The sequence below is a fragment of the Triticum dicoccoides genome, chromosome 3A, assembly GCF_002162155.2.
Source record: "Triticum dicoccoides isolate Atlit2015 ecotype Zavitan chromosome 3A, WEW_v2.0, whole genome shotgun sequence".
Taxonomy (NCBI): domain Eukaryota; kingdom Viridiplantae; phylum Streptophyta; class Magnoliopsida; order Poales; family Poaceae; genus Triticum; species Triticum dicoccoides.
The window spans coordinates 639,356,578-639,379,419 of NC_041384.1; positions in this window are offsets into that span (position 1 = coordinate 639,356,578).

Here is a 22,842-nt window from a genome sequence, read left to right on the forward strand (position 1 = left end):
ATATATCTCTTATGATAACCATCTTATGTCTTGGATATATTTGCACCTTGCATGTTGTCTAACCCATGTAGGTGCTTGGTTGAATCTAATTCCATGAGATTGCGACTCACTCACATCTTGAGCAATCTCTACATCACCAAGACTCTACACAATGGTGGTTGAAGACAAGGAAGCACAAAACCATTTAAACATATCCTTTGACAAATTCTATGTTGAGCTTCATGATTGTCATTTTTGGATACACAAGTGCTCTTCCTTGCAAGAACTAACCCATGTAGGTAGATGAACTCAAACTCCAAGTGGTGCTCCCAACTCTTGATGAGCTACATCAACCTTGAGCACCCACACAAGTTCAACTACATGAGCAAGAACCACACCACCACCCAAGGTATGTTATTCCATCTTAGAGAAGCTTTACTCCAAGACATGAGTCAAAGCAACTCAACAAGATGTGAATACATCAAGATGCTTAAACGAAAAATGGTAACCCCATTTTGAGCTTAAGCGATGAGTATGACCTATGATCAAGTGTTCTCACTTGACTCCTAAGTCAATATACTCTAACATAGGTGACTATGTCACCGCCCAACTCTAGATGAAGTTCTCTTGTGTTCTTTTCTGTGTTATTGCATTTATCTCATGCATGTTTAGTTTCTTTCTCTTTTTCAAAAACAAAAAAAACTCCATCTAGATTTTTCAGTTTCTTCTCTTTTCTTTCTGTTTATGTTTTGCATTTTTTGCATTTAATTCCTTGCAAATCCTTCAGGTAATTCATTGCAAATCTTTGTGAGATCCTACATGTCTAGTGAGCTGAGGTGACTAGTGTTTTTCTCTGTGTAAACTCGGTTTCACCGACTTGCAATTTTCGGTCCAACCGAATCTTTTCGGTACCACCGAAATATGCCACTCGGTGCCACCGACTTTGCAATCAGAAAAACAGTTTGCCACTTGTTCTACATTTCTTCTGATCCAGCTCCACTCAATGAATCTTGTCCTCTACAAGTATCACAATTTTATCCTTTGCTTTGTGCTGAGTCTCAAGGACCAAACCTATACGATGGATTCCAGAAAGCCCTTCTTGGAAATTGATGTCAAAGGGGGAGAGAGAGATCACATCAAAGCTTGCAGGAGAAAGAGATCACATCAAAGCTCAAGGGGGAGAGAAAGTCTCAAGGATCCCAGATGTTGTTAAGGGGGAGAGAGAGATTTCCCAGATGTTATTAAGGGGGGGAGAGAGATTTCTAGGGAGAGAAAATACTCAAGGATCCCAGATGCTTGATGTTCAAGAGGAGAGATGTCACATGTCTTTGTGGGGGAAAGACATGTTCATATACGCTTATTTGCATTAAGTTCTATCCATTCGTATCTTTCAGCTCTGATTTTCTGTTCCCTATCTTCTCCCAATATCCCATGTAAGATTCAGGGGGAGCAAGACACCTAAGGGAAAGAAACCAGTCAAATTCATTGCATATCTTTATTCTTGGGGACATGTTGAATCCAATGTGGTACCTTGTACTCACTCTCTACATGTCATCCCAGTCTTGGTATTCTTGTGGTTTCTTTTGTTTACTCTGGCTAGTAGATGTACCTGTGTTATCTAACTTTGTTTGTGCAGGTTCATTCCATCCTAAGCCAACTCAAGACCACAAGGTAAGTATATGCATCAAAATCATGAGTATGAGGAGTTCTTGCTTATGTACATACTGTTTGCAAGAAGGACTCATGAGCATGAAGGTATTCTCCTTGATAATCTTCTGCTCTGATGCATATGGCCAAGATACATGTAACACATTGCCTACTCTTTCATGGTTATGCTCTCACATGCCTCTATATTTCATATTCACATGAGTGCATACATGTAGGGGGATCCTATGCTTGTTACATGTCCTTCCAAAGCTTTACTTGCTGTTCTTTATATCTTTATCTAAAGCTTTGATGTATGTTGCCATCAATTACCAAAAAGGGGGAGATTGAAAGCACAAGTGCTCCCTAGGTGGTTTTGATAATTGATGACAACATATCTCTTGTTGGACTAACATTTCTATCTAGCATGTTTCAGATAAGTTCAACAATGGAGTGGCATGGACTAAAGGTTGTGGGAACTCCTTCAAGATGCTAAGGACAAAGGATTGGCTAAAGCCTCAAGCTCAAGACTCTTCATTTTATATTTCAGTGATCCAAGATCACATTGAGTCTTTAGGAAAAGTCAATACTATCAAGGAGGGATGAGGTGTTGCTTAATGAGCATCTTGCTTCATGTGCTTAGTGATATGCTCCAAAACCCTCAACTACTTTCCCATATCCACATATGACCTAAACCCTAAGCCAAACTCGGTCCTACCGATTCTTTCTATCTGGCGCCACCGAGTTTCACTTGTCATAAGCCACTGCCAAACCCTAGAAATTCGGTTCTACCTATAGGGATCTCGGTCTCACCGAGATGGAATTGCAAACTCTCTGTTCCCCTTTCGTAACTTTTCGGTCTCACCGAAAGAGCGAATCGGTCCCACCGAGATTGCAATGTAAATTCAGTGTTTCCTTTTTGTAACTTTTTGGTCTCACCGAAAGAGCAAATCGGTCCCACCGAGTTTGCCTGACCAACTCTCTGGTTAGCTAATTACCAAAATCGGTCTCACCGAGTTTGTGTAATCGGTCTCACCGAGATTACGTTATGTCCAAACCCTAACCATATCGGTCCTACCGAGTTGCATGTCAGTCCCACCGAAAATCTCTAACGGTCACTAGGTTTACCTTTTCGGTCCGACCGAGTTTTTTGATTCGGTCCCACCGAGATTGGAAAACTGTGTGTAACGGTTGGATTTTGTGTGGAGGCTATATATACCCCTCCACCTCCTCTTCATTCGTGGAGAGAGCCATCAGAACACATACACAATTCCAACTCATATGTTCTGAGAGAGAACCACCTACTCATGTGTTGAGACCAAGATATTCCATTCCTACCATATGAATCTTGATCTCTAGCCTTCCCCAAGTTGCTTTCCACTCAAATCTTCTTTCCACCAGATCCAAATCCTATGAGAGAGAGTTGAGTGTTGGGGAGACTATCATTTGAAGCACAAGAGCAAGGAGTTCATTACCTACACACCATTTGTTACTTCTTGGAGAGTGGTGTCTCCTAGATTGGCTAGGTGTTACTTGGGAGCCTCCGACAAGATTGTGGAGTTGAACCAAGGAGTTTGTAAGGGCAAGGAGATCGCCTACTTCGTGAAGATCTACCGCTAGTGAGGCAAGTCCTTCGTGGGCAATGGCCATGGTGGGATAGACAAGGTTGCTACTTCGTGGACCCTTTGTGGGTGGTTGCTTCTTCGTGGACCCTTTGTGGGTGGTTGCTTCTTCGTGGACCCTTCGTGGGTGGAGCCCTCCATGGACTCGCGCAACCATTACCCTTCGTGGGTGGAGCCCTCCGTGGACTCGCGCAACCATTACCCTTCGTGGGTGGAGCCCTCCGTGGACTCGCGCAACCGTTACCCTTCGTGGGTTGAAGTCTCCATCAACGTGGATGTAGGATAGCACCACCTATCCGAACCATGGGAAAAACATCCGTGTCTCCAATTGCGTTTGAATTCTCCAAACCCTTCCCCTTACATTCTTGCAAGTTGCATGCTTTACATTCCGCTGCTCATATACTCTTTGCATGCTTGCTTGATATGTTGAAATTGTGCCTGAAACTCCACTCAAACCAAAAAGGCCTAAAAATTGCAACTTTAGCACTAAGTGTCTAATCACCCCCCCTCTAGACACATCTACTTCTAGATCCTACATCTGGGTTGGGACTCCGGTTAATAGATTAGTCCCAAAAAAATATAAAAGTGGAAAATAAAGCCTAGTATTGCCCAAAATAGTAGATAATATAGCATGGAGCAATCAAAAATTATAGATACGTTGGAGACGTATCAGTCACTGAGCTGAACGTGTGCTGATCGTGGAGGTGCCGTACGTTCGGTACTAGGGATAGGTCGATCGTGAAGACGTACGACTACATCAATCGCGTTGTCATAACGCCTCCGCTTACGGTCTACGAGGGTACATGGACGACACTCTTCCCTCTCGTTGCTATGCATCACCATAATCTTGCGTGTGCATAGGAAAATTTTGAAATTACTATGTTCCCCAACATTATGACCTTCATGGATACCCTCATGAGAAGTAACCACACTCTCTAAAATAAACTTGCCTCTCAGAAAAGCAGATTGACATGGGGATAGGAGCCTACGACCCACAGGGGAAACCCTATTTGTCCTAGCCTTACTAAAGATTTTCACAGAGCAATTACTCAAGCAAATGGGCCTAAACTTCTTCATATTTTTGGCATCTCGCTCTTTAGGAATGAGAGTTACTATAGAGTAGTTTAATCTCTAGATATCCAAAGACCCATTCTCAAAGTCTCTCACCAGTGCCATGAAATCTCCTTTGATAATCTCCCAAAAGCGTTGATAAAATAAAAAGGAGAGACCATCAGGGCCAGGGGCTCCATTGGCATAGGAGCCCATAACAGCTTATTTAATTTCCTCTTCCGAAAAAGGCCTCTCAAGCAAGGCATTTTCAGCCTCTGTCACAAGCTCCACCTCAGACCAAAACTGGTCATCCAGATGAATGTTAGGTTTAGGTTCATACCCAAAGAGGTTTTTATAAAAGTTAGTTGCGACCTCTAGCATATCTCTAGTGGAGTACACAGGTCCATCTGGGCCTTCCAAAATAGACAGCCGATTTTTCCTCCTACGTTGATTGGCAACATGAAAATATGTTGTGTTCCTATCACCCTCTTTGATTTTCCTATCCCTACATCTCTGCCACATGGCAGTTTCTTCTTTCTTCCAAATCTCACTGAGCTCCTCCCTAATTTTTTTCATCCTGAGGATATCCTTAGCATTAGTTCTATTTTGCTTAGAAAAGACATCCAGGATATCAAATTCCCGAAGTAATTCCTTCTTTTTTTTCTTCATGGCAGCTTCAATGTTGATACTCCATCCTTTTACAAGTTTCTGATACGTCTCCAACGTATCTATAATTTTTTATTGCTCCATGCTATATTATCTACTGTTTTGGACATATTGGGCTTTATTATCCACTTCTATATTATTTTTGGGACTAACATATTAACCGGAGGCCCAGCCCAGAATTGCTGTTTTTTGCCTATTTTAGGGTTTCGAAGAAAAGGAATATCAAACGGAGTCCAAACGGAATAAAACCTTCGGGAACGTGATTTTTGGAACGAACAAGATCCAGGAGAATTGGACCCTATGTCAAGCAACCAACAGTGAGGCCACGAGGTAGGGGGCGCGCCTACCCCCCAGGTGCGCCCTCCACCCTCATGGGCCCCATGTTGCTCCACCGATGTACTTCTTCCTCCTATATATACCTACGTACCCCCAAATGATCAGATACGGAGCCAAAACCCTAATTCCACCGCCGTAACTTTTTGTATCCACGAGATCCCATCTTGGGGCCTGTTCCGGAGCTCCGCCGGAGGGGGCATCGATCATGGAGGGCTTCTACATCAACACCATAGCCTCTCCGATGAAGTGTGAGTAGTTTACCTTAGACCTTCGGGTCCATAGTTATTAGCTAGATGGCTTCTTCTCTCTTTTTGGATCTCAATACAAAGTTCTCCCCCTCTCTTGTGGAGATCTATTCGATGTAATCTTCTTTTGCGGTGTGTTTCTTGAGACCGATGAATTGTGGGTTTATGATCAAGTTTATCTATGAACAATATTTGAATCTTCTCTGAATTCTTTTATGTATGATTGGTTATCTTTGCAAGTCTCTTCGAATTATCAGTTTGGTTTGGCCTACTAGATTGATCTTTCTTGCAATGGGATAAGTGCTTAGCTTTGGGTTCAATCTTGCGGTGTCCTTTCCCAGTGACAGTAGGGGAAGCAAGGCATGTATTGTATTGTTGCCATCGAGGATAACTAGATGGGGTTTTCATCATATTGCACGAGTTTATCCCTCTACATCATGCCATCTTGCTTAAGGCGTTACTCTGTTCTTATGAACTTAATACTCTAGATGCATGCTGGATAGCGGTCGATGTGTGGAGTAATAGTAGTAGATGCAGGCAGGAGTCGGTCTACTTGTCTTGGACGTGATGCCTATATACATGATCATACCTAGATATTCTCATAATTATGCTCAATTCTGTCAATTGCTCAATGGTAATTTGTTCACCCACCGTAAAATACTTATGCTCTTGAGAGAAGCCACTAGTGAAACCTATGGCCCCCGGGTCTATCTTCATCATATTAAATCTTCCAATACTTAGTTATTTTCACTGCCTTTTATTTTACTTTGCATCTTTATCATAAAAATACCAAAAATATTATCTTATCATATCTATCAGATCTCACTTTCGTAAGTGACCATGTAGGGATTGACAACCCCTTATCGCGTTGGTTGCAAGGATTTATTTGTTTTGTGCAGGTGCGAGGGACTAGCGTGTGGCCTCCTACTGGATTGATACCTTGGTTCTCAAAAACTGGGGGAAATACTTACGCTACTTTGCTGCATCACCCTTTCCTCTTCAAGGGAAAACCAACGCAGTGCTCAAGAGGTAGCAGTTTCCTAAATAGTTTAGTTTTAAATTGCCAAGTTTCAATGGCAGTTGTAAAAGGAGAAGGTGTGGCCCAAATTTTTTCAACTAAACCTGAAAGTCAGGTTGTTCAAGCCACCACTTTTCAAATTTGAAGGGTCTGGTTGGATTACACACACCCACCCTAGAGTCAAGCAAAATGGGGGCATGATCACTTCCCACTCTAGGCAGAGCACATAATGTGGTGAGAGGAAAGTGACTATCCCAACTAGTGGCAGAGAAAACTCTGTCAATAGTGGCAAAAATGGGGTTGTCTTGATTATTACTCCAGGTAAAAACCCTGTTTGACAGCTTATATTCCATTAAACCCCATTTGTTAATCCAATCATTAAACAAGAACGCCCACGAGGTATTGATAGTGCCAGATGTTTTCTCCTTGGCTTCCCTAATCAGGTTGAAGTCCCCCCCCCCCCAAACAGGACAGGATATCACAAGCCCTCCATACTCTCATGCAGTTCAGCAATAAAATCAAGTTTATCTACAGCATAAGATGTTCCATACACTACAATCAGATGCCAGCAGAAGCCATCAGTTTTATTCCTTAAGGAGGTAATAATGCAATATTTCTTAATACTAACATCAAGAACCTCAAAAAAAATGGATTTGGTACCCAGAAGGATACCCCCAGCAGAGCCTACTGCAGGGGGTATATGCCACTCATAAACAGTAGAACCAGCTAGGGTGTTGAGAAAGGAGTCAGACAAAGTTTCTCTCTTAATTTCTTGGAACCCTAAAAAATCAGGCTTATACTTATTCACTAAATCAGACAGGCGCTGTTGTTTCCCTTTCTGGCCTAGACCTCTAATATTCCAAAAAACACCAATCATGGGAGTTTAAAGGGGTGTGTCAGACTAAAAAGTCCACCTCTCACTGCATTCCCAGAGCCACCCACAGCACCAGCAGTGCCCCCTAGTGTGTTGGTGCAGGGAATGTCATTTTTTGGAGTATAAACTCCAATGTCCTCATTAATTTCAGTATCCAAATTATCAGGTAGAGATATCTTAGGGTTTTGGGAAGCAAATAAAAGGCATTTATCAGTTTCATCTCTAATGATATCATTAATAATCTAGTTTTTCTCCTTATCATCATCTCCAATCTTAATGTTAACTGCAGAAGCATAAGCCTCTAGATTAGATAAAGACTCGGTAGTAAATGACTTACATTTAAAGGTGGAGGGGATTTCCAGGTTTTTCTTGGTTTTGTATGCAGCGGCTTTCTCCATGATGTTCTGTCTGTTGTGCACTCTAGTACTTGGTCTTGGAGCAATCACAGGGCCCCACTTGTTCTTGGTTGCAGGCTTTTCATTGAGAAGATCCATTTTCTCCACTAAACCCATCATCTTTAGACCACTAATTACAGGGGCTTCAAATGTGTCCATCTCCTCCTCTGATTCAGCAGCTTCACTTGTAGTCTCAGATTCAGAGTTCTCCGGTCCTTCCAACAGATTAGAGCAGTAAGCTTTTTAAATGGACATTGGGAAGTGATGTTAGCAGACCCATTCGATGAGGTGGCAAGTGACATCACAGACCTTATCGCTGGGAGTACCAAGGATCCTGACAGCTTCAGAGTAGGGCACGGAGGGGTACACACCCTGTGTTTTTGCTTTTTCTTCAATCTTCTTGTCAACTCTCACAGGAGAGACGCACGCCTCTAACAGAGCGGCAGGATGGAAGGCAACACCATCATCTTTTGCTTTTTTCCCAGCTGGGGTTTTCTTCGAGTTGGAAGCCCTGTTGGCCAGGTCCAGATCATCTATGGGCTCCTCTCCTTCATCTAGGATATCCTTGTCAATCTCCTCATCATCAATTGTTATCATCGTCCACAGATATGTCAGTAGGGCCATTGTCATCATTAGGATCATCAGCACCTATCTGATCAAAACCTTCCATTGCAAAGGACAAGATGTATAGTTTTTTCCTCATCTCCATGATCCGTTCAAAGGGAATCTTAGCTGGGTCCTTGCAAGCAATCTTGACTCTCACTTTCTCATAAAAACTCTTCATTAGGCCATTCCAATCTATATCCACAAGGATTCCAAAGCAAGATGCAATTTGCGACAGAACCTTCCATGTGCACCACTTAGACGAAAGCCCCTCAATAGCAACCCAGGCTTCAATAAGTTCGCTGAACGGACCAATTGCACTGGTCCATTTCTCAACTGACGCAAACACTCCATTGATAGGCAAGTCAAAGGCAGGAAACTCAATCAACTCTTCCACATCTTTCCAAGGTGGAAATCTGACCAGGAACTTCTTTTCTGTCAGTGGCCTGATCTGCCATGTCCATTGTTTATTTTTGTAGAATACCTCAGACAGGTTTTTAACCAAATCTGATTTGTTGATTTCTCCTTTCATGACCCAAAATTCTCCACAGTTTCTAAAGTTAAGCCAATTTGCTTCACGACCCATGGGAGCATCAATGTGATAGAATCCCAATCCCAAAGCAGAGCCACCGAACAACGTAGCAACTGGATGAGGTTGCGCCCAAGCCATGCAATTGTTGACATTGTGCCCCTCTAACCCACAGATGAAGCAGTTCTTCTTATGAATGCAGTTTCCAGCGTAGTGACCAAGCCCTCCACAAGTAAAACATACCATATCTTTGTATCGCTCGTCGAGAACTTGTACAGGCGGGGCAAGCGGGACCGGCGGTGGAGGCACTGCCATGGCTAATTGAGCAAGGGGGGGGCAGCACCTTTGGCGGGGACGGTAGCAGGTCGCGCCCCTCCCCTCGGCTTGACGACGGCCCAAGTTCTTCTGCGGAGACGGTGCGCGCTGCTTCAGCGCCCAATCGGCGCACTCTTGTCTGCCATGGAGACCACCTGAGCAAAGGACTTGGATCCGTCCCCAATTCCCTCCCTGATGATCTTGAGCTGTGTCGGAGGAGGATCAAAGGGGCGAAGATACTTGACTGGAAATAAATCAGACGGAGAGAAGCATCCGGATCGAGCCAGATCTTTCCGGAGCCATCCCAGGGTGGTGGTGATTTTGCTTGCTGGATGAGGACGAGGTTGGCGATGGCGGGGAGAGGGAATGGACCAGAGCTGCCTAAAAACCCTAGAAATAGCCTCGTCTGCATCGTCGTGAGTAGGAGGCGTATTCGCCAAAGGCGCTTTCACCCTCTTGCACTTGATTGGCGGAAGCGAAGTGGCGACGGGGCCCCCGCCAGTCAGCATGGGTGACCCTACTCTCATCACAGGGGGGGAATCCCCCAACTCCGGTAACTTGGACCTCGCCGCCGATGAGGAATCCTGAATCCTCGAGCACAAGCTCTGCTTTAATTCCCACTGTTTCCAACACCATCGGCAGCTGCGAGATCGTGGTACATACCTGCTCACCTGGGATACAAATCCCCCTACGTATCCTCGAACGCGCGCATGGTGGAACCTCGCCACGATCTCCGAACCAAGGCGGCTCAAGCATGTCGCGGCGAGGCAGAGGTTTCGTCGCCTCACCCGCGCCCATCCTCATGCGCTCGGTGGTATTACACCAAGGATGCACTCCCAGCGGAGTGCCCGCCGTGGCTCGTCCGATTTTGGGCATCCTTGCCCTCTCTTCCAACATGGCCTCCTCGTAGATTAGCCGCGCCAGCTTCCTCTGCTCCACATCCGCCCTCCTTCGGCAAGTCTCGGCGACCTTCGCGGCCGCAGGTCTCGCCTCCGGATCGGTCGTCGCCGCCGCCGCCCGGTCTGCCGCCTTCCACTCCTGCACGCACCGGATCCACTCGAAGGTGGCGTCCTGGATCCTGGTCGCGCGCTCCGTCCACTCCCTGGCTCTGGTCGCCATGAGCACCGCCTGTGGGACTGGAGAGATAAGCCGCAAAATCTCTAGGACTCTCTCGTGGATGGCGGGCGGAAGTTGCTGGGTGGAGGAGGCGTGGGTGTGGCCGGCGGCCGCACCCCTCGCCGGCGTGGAGGCATGCCGCGGGCTAGATCTGTGGCGGTGGGGGCTATGGCGAGAGGGAGGTGCAGCGTCGCGAGAGCGAGAGGCAGAGGCATGCGAATAGGTTGTCGCCCCCCCTCCGTCTCAGCAAACGCGCTGGTTGCGATGCGAGTTATTCACTTTCTAGGTTTTCATTTCGGTTTTCTCACAGTTTGCAACGGTTGTCTGGGTTTTCTCTGGTTTCTTCGGCTTTTTTTTCATTTTCTCTTTCTCTTTGGTTTCTTTTTTTATCAACACATGTCTATATTTTTTTTACACATTGCAGATTGTTTGCATGTTCACGAACGTTTTTTAGAAAAATTGACACTTTTAATTACAATATCAAGATTTTATAAAATAAATGGTTTGATGCCTATTTTTCTTCATACACATAGTACATTTTTGCTATACATATAAAAAATTAATGGAATTTTAACATTTTTTTAAAACACATGATCAACATTTTCTAAAATCTAAGGTACATTTTAATGGTCCAAAATATTCTCTAAATTACACTAAGTTTCTTTACATTGTATAGATTTTTTTCAAAACCGTTGCATAGATGTTTTTGAAACGCGTGAACATTTTTAACATCAGGAACATTTTCTTTAATGCTATAAACATTTTTTAGACTACACTAACTGAAATTTTGCACTGTGTTAACATTTTTCAAATTTGTGGGGAACATTTTTAAAAATTATGTACATTATGGATTTTGGTATTTATGTATTTGTTTCTTCATTTAAACAAAAAAAGGAGAAATAAAAACTAAAAATGTATAGACTATTTGTATATAAACGGACAATACTAAAGAAAATCAGACTTGCGCTAACAGGGCTGGGATATTTTAAGCTGCCTTGAGGTGACGCGTTCTTTTGTCTCGGTTGAAGCGAGACATAGACTCGCCCTTTGATCGCCAGTTGACCCAGATCGGCTAGGTGGGTGTATTGGCGAGGAAAATCTTATTTGACGCATATGGGCGCTAGCAATTGGGCTAGTTTTAGAGGTTTTCGAGTTATTTTTATTTCTTTGTTTTTTCCTTCAATTTTTTATTTTGTATTTCCTTTTATGTATTCATTTTCTCATTAAGAAAATATATTTTCTTTCATGTATATGAGCATTTTTATAATAAAGAACAATAGTGAACATATTTTTAAAAAAATGGAGGGACTTGCTTCCTAGTCAAATATGTCATATTTATATTACTTGAATACGAATGGTATATATAATAAATAAAAAAGAAACTTCCTACAGATTTTGTAATCAGGATTTGATATATCATGAAGTTTTAGCACCACATAAGATTCATAAATATTATCTTTTCATAAACTTTTTCTTAGACGAAATCTGTGATCCAAATCTATAATAAACAATGCTTCAAGTTGTACTAAAGTGTGCTTCACTTTTTTGGGAGGCATAATTGTGCTTTTAATACAAGAAGCACAACCGTGTTTCACTTTTCTGAAAAGCACAGTTGTGTTTTTCGTGTGAGAAGCACATTTATGCTCCATCTATTGGGGAAGCACAATAATGTTTCATGCAGGAGCATAACTATAATAAACACAAAAAAGGAAAAATTCATAATAGAAACATGAAAAGAAAAATAACACAAAAAATGTCCCGGTGCGGAAAGCTCCTAACGCATGACACATGGCGGTACTGGTTGCTACGTGGCAAGCTGAGGCGCTCACGCACAGAAAAAGTGTCCGCTCAAACACCCGAGCATGGGTGCCCCTCCCATGCCGAACTCACCTGCCAAGGTCAGTCACAGTCCTCCTCATGATGACAAGTGGCGTACTGGTTGTGCAACAAGCATCCTGAGAGCTTTTTCTTTCATACAAGTTTTTAAAACATTTTATCTCTTGAACCATGCGTTCAAATAAGGAATCATTTTCACCTTGTGTTTCTCACTTGAGAAGTTCGAAACTAGATGTCATGTTGAAGGTTTGTACAAACTTTATTTCCTAAAGAAGAAAATAAAAAAAGAAAACCAAAAAAGCAGAATAAAAAACAGAAAAAATCGAAATCACAACTATGTTTTAAACTTTTTCTGAAACACAAATGTGTTTCTCAGTTTTCAGGAAGCACGCCTCCCAGATGTGCTTCACCGAAAGCACAACTGTGCTTTTCACTTTCGTGGAAGCACGGTTGTGCCTCCCAAAAAGCATTTTACTTTCGGAGAAGTAGAACTATGCATTTCACTTTTTAAAATGCATAGTTATGGGAAGCACATATGTGCTTCACATCGAAGCACACTGTACTTTTCTGTGAAGCACAATTGTATTTTTACTTTCGAGAAGCACAATTGTGTTTCACTAGATGCATAGTTGTGTTTCACAGAGAAGCGCATTTTGTGCATTTCACAGGGCCACACCAAAAATAGAAAAAAAACAAGTCAAAACCCCCCAAAAACACATGCAGCAACAAAAAAAAGGTGTCCCATGGATGTGTCCAGTGGCCAACACGTGAACGGTTCAGTGCACCACTCTTCAGCATGGGAAGCGCTTCCAAGTGCTCCTTTGGATATCCCCCGAAGGGGGACTGTTAACTAGTTGCTCCCCTCCCATGGTCGTCATGCCCTCCTATTTGAAGCGATTAGTGACAAATAGTCGTTATACGGTGCGGTAGGTCAGCCCAATAACATGCTTCCTCACTGGTTTTCGCTTGGCTGCTTTTAGCTCAGTTGTCGGAGAGCTCCTCGTTGGCGCCTTATGCGCTAGTTTTGCCAGGCGGCGCTCACGTGCAAGGTCGTTTGGGCCGGCCCATTTAGCACAACCAATCACTTCGCTCGATCGCTCAATAAAAAAAACTCCCTCGTTCGGTTCTCCCTACTAGCTTGGGCATTAGTTGACCACTTAACCTTTGACCACCGCAGCCGGCCACTTTGACTATTGATTTTCAAATTTTGAAATAAGCCCGTGAATTTGAAAAAAAAATCATTGGTTTTAAAAGAAGTTCATGAATATGAAAAACAAATAATCGTTTTTGGAAGAAAAAATGTGGATTTGAAGAAGTCCATCGATTTTGAATAAAGTTCAAGAATTAGAAAAAAATAGCATATTTTGAAGAAAAATACTAAGATTTGAGAAAAATTGGTGGATTTTGAAAAAAAAGTTGGAAAATTTTGAAAAAATCATGGTTTGAAAAAAGTTCACCAGAAAGTTAGCAAAAACAGAAAAATAATTTGCGGATTTGAAAAAAGATCGTGAAATTTTTCACGCACTTAAGAAAAGAAAAAGGAAACTGTAAATAAAAATGAAGAAAAAACGGTCAAACAAAACCGAGAAAAAGGAAATTAAAAAGGAGTCCTCTGTTTAGCATTTCATTCTGATCCACAACAAAGAAGAAGCAAAGAGTAAGTAGGCACTGAAGGTTGAAAAAAAAAAGATAATTAGGCCGAGCCCATAATGGAAGGGGGTGCGCCGGTTTGTAGAAAAGCCTGTAACACTGAGGGCGCCAAATAGGAATTGGCCAGCTGTTGTTCACTCTAAAAAAAATGAGACCAACCCAAAGGTTAACCCTCGTTAGCCTTTTTTATAGGAGAAACTCCGCGAGCACCAGCGTCAAAGCCATGGCTTGAATTCAGATGGGCTGGCAGCTACCCCAACTGCCCAGCCAACAGGTCGACGCTACCCCAATTGCCCAGCCAACGGGTCGACGCCCTGCCCTCCTGTTGTTCACTCTACAAGAAATGGTGAAAACACAGATTGCTCGAAAAAGATAACTTCTTTTACAGAATTCAAAAATATTACCAAATCAAGTTCAACAAAAGGACATCGTGATCCACTGGTCCCTCAGGCAAAGCTGAGTGTCAGCCACAAATCCATCCACCGATCTTCTTCTTTTGGAACTGGTTAATTACCGGTTAGGATTCCAGAGCATCGCTTTGCCCGCGAAGATTTTTTCGCGCGGGGTGGGAATACCGGACCCGGCCGGCAGATTGCATCATAATTACCGGGATATCTCAGCAGTAGTTTAACACTAGATGGCAAGAAAGCGGAGGCGACACACAAAGCAGCTGGCCCGTCGGCCATTGCGAGCATAAAGAGGTCTTCTGGCCGGCCCCGGGAGAGAAAGCCGGCGAGCGAGCGATCTCAGGCGAGATTTCATTCCCTCGGAGTGCTCTGCTGCCGGTGGAAAAAATGAGAGAGGGGAGAGATCTGATGCCCATTTGATGCCCCGCGTGGTTCTTTCGGGTTTTCTCGCGAGCCAAAAGAGCCTTGTTGCCGTGGTGGAATTTGAGTAGGGATTCTGCATGCATGTGGAACCGAGCAGAGCAGAGTATATATGTTATTACTACAAAAAGGGAGATCGCGGACGAACACTGATCGATTCTCTCCTCAGGTGTGAAACCTGCCGTGTAAAGGACGATCCTAACAACTTATGTACGCAGCGCACATGGTTAATATCGATGATTAAAGAGAAGGTACAGTAGTAGATTTGAAGAGATCCTCGCTACATGTCCGTCCAAGCATCAAGTATCATTCAGAAGCCCGGTTGATCGATCCTCGATATGTCCACGTGATTTTGCAGCTAACTGGCTGCTCAAACGGCTAGAAGATGCACACCACATCTTTAGCAAAGCCTTTTTGGAGCATGAGTTTGCGTGCGCTCAGTTGCAGAGTTTCTTGATACCGGCCGGGGATGCAGAAACTGGCACTTCGATCTCAAAAAGGAATTTTGCAGACAGGAACGCAAATTAATAAGGCACCTAGCAGCAGTCCAGCACCGCAGAAAAGAACAGCTCATTCAGGTTCCCTCCACCTCCCGCTGATGACGCGGTATAATTCGGTGTGTCCGGGAAGAAATTCCGTCCTCGATCAGAGTCTGAAATCCACACGAAAGGCTGCTGCAAGGTGCTAGCGGTCGATCCATGGCCGGCGGCCGGAAACACGCGGGCAGCTTCGCGTTTCTGTCACGAGCACGCACTGCGCCCGGCACCGGGTGCCATATTCTGCAGACCAGCAACCCAAGCTGGCTTCAGGCAGAGCACAGCACCCGGCCGGATGCCATATTCTGCAGACTGTAGCCCAAGCTGGCTGGCTGGCTTCAGGCAGATGCCAGTGGCCTTCCTTCCTCTTCCTGTCTGCTGCCTGCCATCTCCATGTACGCCTCGTACGTCAAGTGCGGTGCAGTGCAGTTCACGACTTGGCGGCTCTCCGGCCGGGCCAAGAGAAGAGAATAATAACCATGGAATAACGCTATGGGAACATGTGTCTCCCATCACTGTTCCACGATGCCCGCAACATCCATCCGACGGGTGGGTCATGACTCATGACTAACCATAAACGGAACGGCAGGGTGTTGCCTACACGGGCGGCTTCGGTCCAGCATCGCCAGCCGTTCAAATGAAGATCCAGATTTTGTTACCGGCGCTTTGGTGCATCGTCCGTGATCTTCGGAAAGCGAGCAGAAGGTCATGGCGTCGGGAGTAAATTGCATAAAACCACCACTTTGAGGGCTAGGTTTGCAGAAAACACTACAATACATTGTTTTTGCAAAAACCACCACGTCTACGGTAATCTTTTTGCAAATAGCACGGATCGGCGGATTTGGCTCAGTTAAACACGTTTATGACAGTTGGAGCCCTTTTTTGCCTACGTGGCATAACATTTTTGTGTCAGGTCAATTCTAATCCAATTTTATAAATCAGTCCTTAGATTTTACATAGACACCCCGAATCAAAACGTAAAAAAGCAATTAGACGCACGTTTGGTCAAGCTGGCGGCGCTGGGCATCTCCTTCGCGCAGCGGCGCAGGAGCCACACCGGGGCAGCGGCGCGACATCGCTCCGGCTTGATCTCCTTCGCGCAGGGGTCCAGGGGTGGCATCGCTCCAGCTGTTGAGGAGTGCAAGCGGCGGCGAGGTCCAGGGGTGGGAGCTCCGGTGAGCTCCGGCGGCTGCGGGCGACATCGCTCCAGCTGGCGGCGTTGGGCATCTCCTTCGCGCAGCGGCGCGACTCTGAGCCACGCCGGACCGAGGGCCACTGGATTTGCGCTAAGCGAGGGCTGTCGCGACCGAGGCCCGCTGCATTTGCGCTGCGCGGCGCCGGCTGGGGCGGTCAACGTTGGCGGCGCTGGGCATCTCTTTTGCGTTGGAGGTCAAACTGGGGCGGCGGCGTGGTATCCCTCGCCGGATCCAGACGAGGTGGTGGTGCTCGGGTCGGATCCGGCGCGTGGGGTGCTTGGGGCTCGCCAGAAGTTGAGGAGGTCAAGCGGCGGTGAGGTCCAGGGGTGGGAGCTCCGGTGAACTCCGGCGGCTGCGGGCGTGAGGCTGGCCGGGTGGCTGGACAAAGTCCAAGGACACGGGGGGCTTGGGCGGCATGATGAAGAATGTGGGGGTGTTTTCGCGTTAAACCTAAATTGTTATGCCACGCAGGCAAAAAATGGACCCCACGTGTCATAAACTCACTTAACTGAGCCTGATCCGTCGATCAGTGTTTTTTGCAAAAAGATTACCGTAGACGTGGTGTTTTTTAAAAGAAAAAATATATTGTGATGTTTTTCGTAAAGCTAGCCTTTAAAGTGGTGGTTTTCTGTAATTTACTCTGACGTCGGGAAGCAAGAACGGTCGACTTTTATGTCGGTACCCGGAAGGCGTCACCATCACCCAAAGGGCATGCATGCATGCATGGCTGGATCGTGACTTGGACCGCCATCCGGGAAACATAGCTGCGGTTTTCTGAAACGGGCTGCTGAACTGAATGTGCATCTTTGTAGAAACATGGCCATCAGCTTTCGCCAAAAGAAAACAACTTAAGCACGAAGTATTATATCGCGACCCTATGTGCGTGCACTTGGCCTACTAGGGCACTAGCTAGCTATAAATGGATGCTCGTGACCACCACATGGAGCTGCCCGACGAGCTATGAGCCTATGACTGTGCTGTCCCCCCTGCCCCTTTTGTGCTCCATCGTCGTGGATAGATGGATGGATGGATGGATATCCTCGGCACGTAGTAGCCTTTTGCTGCGGCTTCGGGCGATCGAGGAGAGTGGTCTCACCATGCACGATCGACTAACCGATCGGTCGGCCGATCATGAGCTTTGTTAGGTAGCACAAAACTTTCTGTAAATGGGAAGACCCCGTGTGGTCTATGTTGACATGCCATTCTCGTTCCACTTCCAGCAGTGGCAGTAAAAAAAATGAAGTCGGCCCTTGCCCCTTGGAGAAGATGTCATTCTTGTTCTCTTCCAGAAGTGGTAAAAGGGGAACTCGACCCTTCGGGAGGAAACTCCACCCGCGATGCCATGCCACAGCAGGGTTTTGCATGCATGCGTTGTCTGCATCAAGGATGTACTCCAGTAGAGAAGAAGAAGAAGAGATCGATCGAAGATGAAGCTGGCTGCTGCTCTGATGTCTGCATCCAAGAAAAGACTGCGTGCATGCTTTTGATCGGCCGGGGACATGCATGAGCGTTAACATACATACTATCTCCATCCGAAATTACCTGTCGCTCAAATGAATGTATCTAGGAGGGAGTACATTGCAGCGTCAACAGCTGGGTTTTTTCCACGTACGTGCGATCAGCTGTCTGCTTTCATTTGCTGCGGAGGCAGCAGCAAAGCCAGCAAATGGCATGCATCGTTATCTAAAAAAAAGTGATGGTGCACATGACAGCGAAGCCTAAGCCTAAGCTAGATTTTCATCTGAAAGAACAATTAGACCTACCTATGCCTATGCGCATGCCTGCCTGTATACTTAATCATGCATGTCAACTCAACGCCAGCCGTGGTAGCCAATGTCAGGACTCGTGAGATAATAATGCACAAATGAGGAAAGCGATCGATCCAGGAGTTGCTTTGCACCTAACCACTATTACTAATTAGAGTATTAGAATCTTTGTGTTACTTCTAATGTTGTATATATATACACACAAGTGCCTGTGCTTGATATTTAACTGATCAGTCGCCACGAATTGGATTCTTCATTTTACTGCGTTCATTTCGGGCACTGTGTCAAGCTAGCTAACAGCCACTAGTCGATCGATGGCTGCACCAGCTGCAAGGTTAACTTTCAGTGGAATCGAAAGATACAAGGGCCAATCTGCCGCAAAAGGGCAAAAAGACTGAAGAAGGCAGCTGCCTGAAACATTATCCTGCGGTTCAAGTGCTTGCAGAAGCAGAGGACAGAAGGCCACCCAAAAATATGAACAACATAAGTGAGGCAGAGACCCACCATCATTTGACTACTCATTCTCTTGCTGCTCTACTGGCTCCTCGCCCATCACTTGTCCTTTAGGTCAGAGAGAAAAAAAGTTGTAAGCCCTACGAGCACCAAGGAGTCAAATGGCAGACCGATCTGCCAAAATTCTCTAGAGGGATATATTTCTTTTTTTGGACGTCAAGGATGATCTATCCATATATATTCGCTTAAAATATTTCTTCCTTCAAATGCCACACCCATGCAACTTGCCTCTATATATCCCCCCATTAATCGTGAGTTCGTGACTACCCGAAAAAGCTAGGCTTCAAAGTGGTGCACAATAATTTATGCAAACAATCATCTCAGTGGCACTTCAAAAAGGCAAAGGCAGAGGGGTGCAACCCATGTGAAAGTGAGTGCACCAAGAATTGATGTGCCTTTTATTGCTATTATTAAAGAAAAAATTGCTGCTACTAAAAGAATGCATCCATTGGCTGTGTATGCCTTGGAGATAAGACACACCAAAACTAATACTTTTCTCCAAGCCCTAACATGGCGAGGCTTTACAAATTGGTGAGGCCTATCTGAGCTATGGGCATTGTAAATTAGGGCATTTCTTGCCTTTTTGAGCCCCACACTAAGGGGAAAGAAATTCAGATACTGTGGCCTTGTCATTAGAGTGCCCTAGTTTGGCATATCTGAACAGAAATCACCAATGATTAAGCTCCTCGTCGATCAGCCTCACATTGTGGGCGTGCATGCCTCCCGGCCTTGTGTCTTTCTACTGAACATTGGCATCGAGTTCAAGTGGCGGTATTCATTCCGTTGCGCGAAAGGAAAGGGGAAAAACGTTGGTATTCCAAGCAGAGGCTTTTGAGTCACTACTCTACGAGCATAATAATAAAAAGAAGAAGAAGCTCAAACTTTTATCTTGTTGAGTGTTGAAGCCAGGGGCGGATCGACAGTTGCTGATAGTTCATTGTTACTACGGCCTTTCGGTTACGCTTTCACGTAGGGGTCAACACTAGCCGGTAAATTCAGAATCTGCTTCTCTGATCAGTAGGCTAGTACTATAATAGTATCACAATAATTGTAACAGAAGCAACCTTATCATTGGAGATAACAGTCAGCCCGTGCAAAGCCAGTGGGGTGCTTCAACTGAACAGTCAGCCAGTGGATTTACTCCCACTGTAACAGTAGGAACAAAAGGGAGTTGGATGATGGATCATCATCTCAATCTTACCAAGTGCAAGCACTATCCACCAGACCACCCACCAGATAGGCAGGTTAGGTAGTACGTACTATATTTCAGAAGTACTCGCCTAGCTACCTAGAAAAGCAGCAATGGGGTGCTTCAACTGAACACCTGTACCTCAGAAGAGCATCTCATTCAGAGATTAGGCATATCATATTTCCTTTTCTTAGAGAAAAGTATATTTTAAACCATGAATAATGGTGTCAAGTCAGGTTTGAAATCTGATCCTAAATATAGTGTTTGTTTGTCACCATTATTCATGGTTTAAAAATACGGTTACCTGGTTTATATAGTTAGTTTTGTATTTTGGTGTTTCCAAAAATATGAAATAATGCATACATATATGGAATGCTAAGAGTTTAAAAACAGGGAAAATGTTATAGAAAATTTTGCGTCGCTTGATGAGGACGCAACAGGGGACATCCCTCAACTAAACGCAGATGAAAAGGAGATTTTGTCTATTCCGTTTACTGAGAAAGAGGTGTTTGAAGCGGTAACACAAATGAAACATTGTAAAGCTCCTGGTCCTGATGGATTTCCAGCAGAGTTTTACCAGAGATGTTGGCATATCATTAAAGGAGATCTTGTTGGAAATATGCCCTAGAGGCAATAATAAAAGCATTATTATTATATTTTCTTGTTCATGATAATTGTCTTTATTCATGCTATAATTGTGTTATCCGGAAATCGTAATACATGTGTGAATAACAGACACCAACATGTCCCTAGTAAGCCTCTAGTTGACTAGCTCGTTGATCAACAGATAGTCATGGTTTCCTGACTATGGACATTGGATGTCATTGATAACGAGATCAAATCATTAGGAGAATGATGTGATGGACAAGACCCAATCCTAAACATAGCTTAAAGATCGTATAGTTCGTTTGCTAGAGTTTTTCCAATGTCAAAGTATCTTTTTCTTAGACCATGAGATCGTGTAACTCCCGAATACCGTAGGAGTGCTTTGGGTATACCAAACGTCACAACGTAACTGGGTGACTATAAAGGTAGACTACGGGTATCTCCGAAAGTGTCTGTTGGGTTGACACGGATCAAGACTGGGATTTGTCACTCCGTATGACAGAGAGGTATCACTGGGCCCACTCGGTAATGCATCATCATAATGAGCTCAAAGTGACCAAGTGTCTGGTCACGGGATCATGCATTACGGTACGAGTAAAGTGACTTGGCGGTAACGAGATTGAACAAGGTATTGGGATACCAACGATCGAATCTCGGGCAAGTAACATATCGATTGACAAAGGGAATTGTATACGGGGTTGCTTGAATCCTCGACATCGTGGTTCATCCAATGAGTCATCGTGGAGTATGTGGGAGCCAACATGGGTATCCAGATCCCGCTGTTGGTTATTGACCGGAGAGTCGTCTCGGTCATGTCTACATATCTCCCGAACCCGTAGGGTCTACACACTTAAGGTTCGGTGACGCTAGGGTTGTAGGGATATGTATATGCAGTAACCCGAATGTTGTTCGGAGTCCCGGATGAGATCCCGGACGTCACGAGGAGTTCCGGAATGGTCCGGAGGTAAAAAATTATATATAGGAAGTGCTGTTTCGGCCATCAGGACAAGTTTCGGGGTCACCGGTATTGTACCGGGACCACCGGAAGGGTCCCGGGGGTCCACCGGGTGGGTCCACCTGCCCCGGGGGGCACATGGGCTATAAGGGGGTGCGCCTTGGCCTACCTGGGCCAAGGGCACCAGCCCCTAGGGGCCCATGCGCCTAGGGTTTCCAAAGGGGAAGAGTCCCACAAGTGGAAGGCACCCCTAGGTGCCTTGGGGGGAGGGAAACCTCCCTTGGCCGCCGCCCCCTAGGAGATTGGATCTCCTAGGGCCGGCGCCCCCCCCCTCTAGGCCCTCCTATATATAGTGGGGGAAGGAGGGCTTTTTAATCCATGCCTTTGGTTGCCTCCTTCTCCCTCTCCAACACCTCCTCCTCCTCCATAGCGCTTGGCGAAGCCCAGACGGAGTACTGCAGCTCCATCACCACCACGCCGTCGTGCTGCTGCTGGAGCCATCTTCCTCAACCTCTCCTTCCCTCTTGCTGGATCAAGAAGAAGGAGACGTTACGCTGACCGTACGTGTGTTGAACGCGAAGGTGTCGTCCGTTCGGTGCTAGGATCTCCGGTGATTTGGATCACGTCGTGTTCGACTACCTCATCCCCGTTCTTTGAACGCTTCCGCTCGCGATCTACAAAGGTATGTAGATGCATCCGATCACTCGTTGCTAGATGAACTCATAGATGGATCTTGGTGAAACCGTAGGAATTTTTTTGTTTTCTGCAACGTTCCCCAACAGTGGCATCATGAGCTAGGTCTATGCGTAGTTCTTCTTGCGCGAGTAGAACACAATTTGTTGTGGGCGTAGATGTTGTCAACTTTCTTGCCGTTACTAGTCTTATCTTGCTTCAACGGTATTGTGGGATGAAGCGGCCCGGACCAACCTTACACGTACGCTTACGTGAGACCGGTTCCACCGACTAACATGCACTAGTTGCATAAGGTGGCTGGCGGGTGTCTGTCTCTCCTACTTTAGTTGGAGCGGATTCTATGAAAAGGGTCCTTATGAAGGGTAAATAGAAGTTGACAAATCACTTTGTGGCTTTCACGTAGGTAAGAAAACGTTCTTGCTAGAACCCTATTGCAGCCACGTAAAACTTGCAACAACAATTAGAGGACGTCTAACTTGTTTTTGCAGCAAGTGCTTTGTGATATGATATGGCCAAAGTTGTGATGAATGATGAATGACATATATGTGATGTATGAGATGTTCATGCTATTGTAATAGGAATCACGACTTGCATGTCGATGAGTATGACAACCGGCAGGAGCCATAGGAGTTGTCTTTATTTTTGTATGACCTGCGTGTCATTGAGAAACGCCATATAAATTA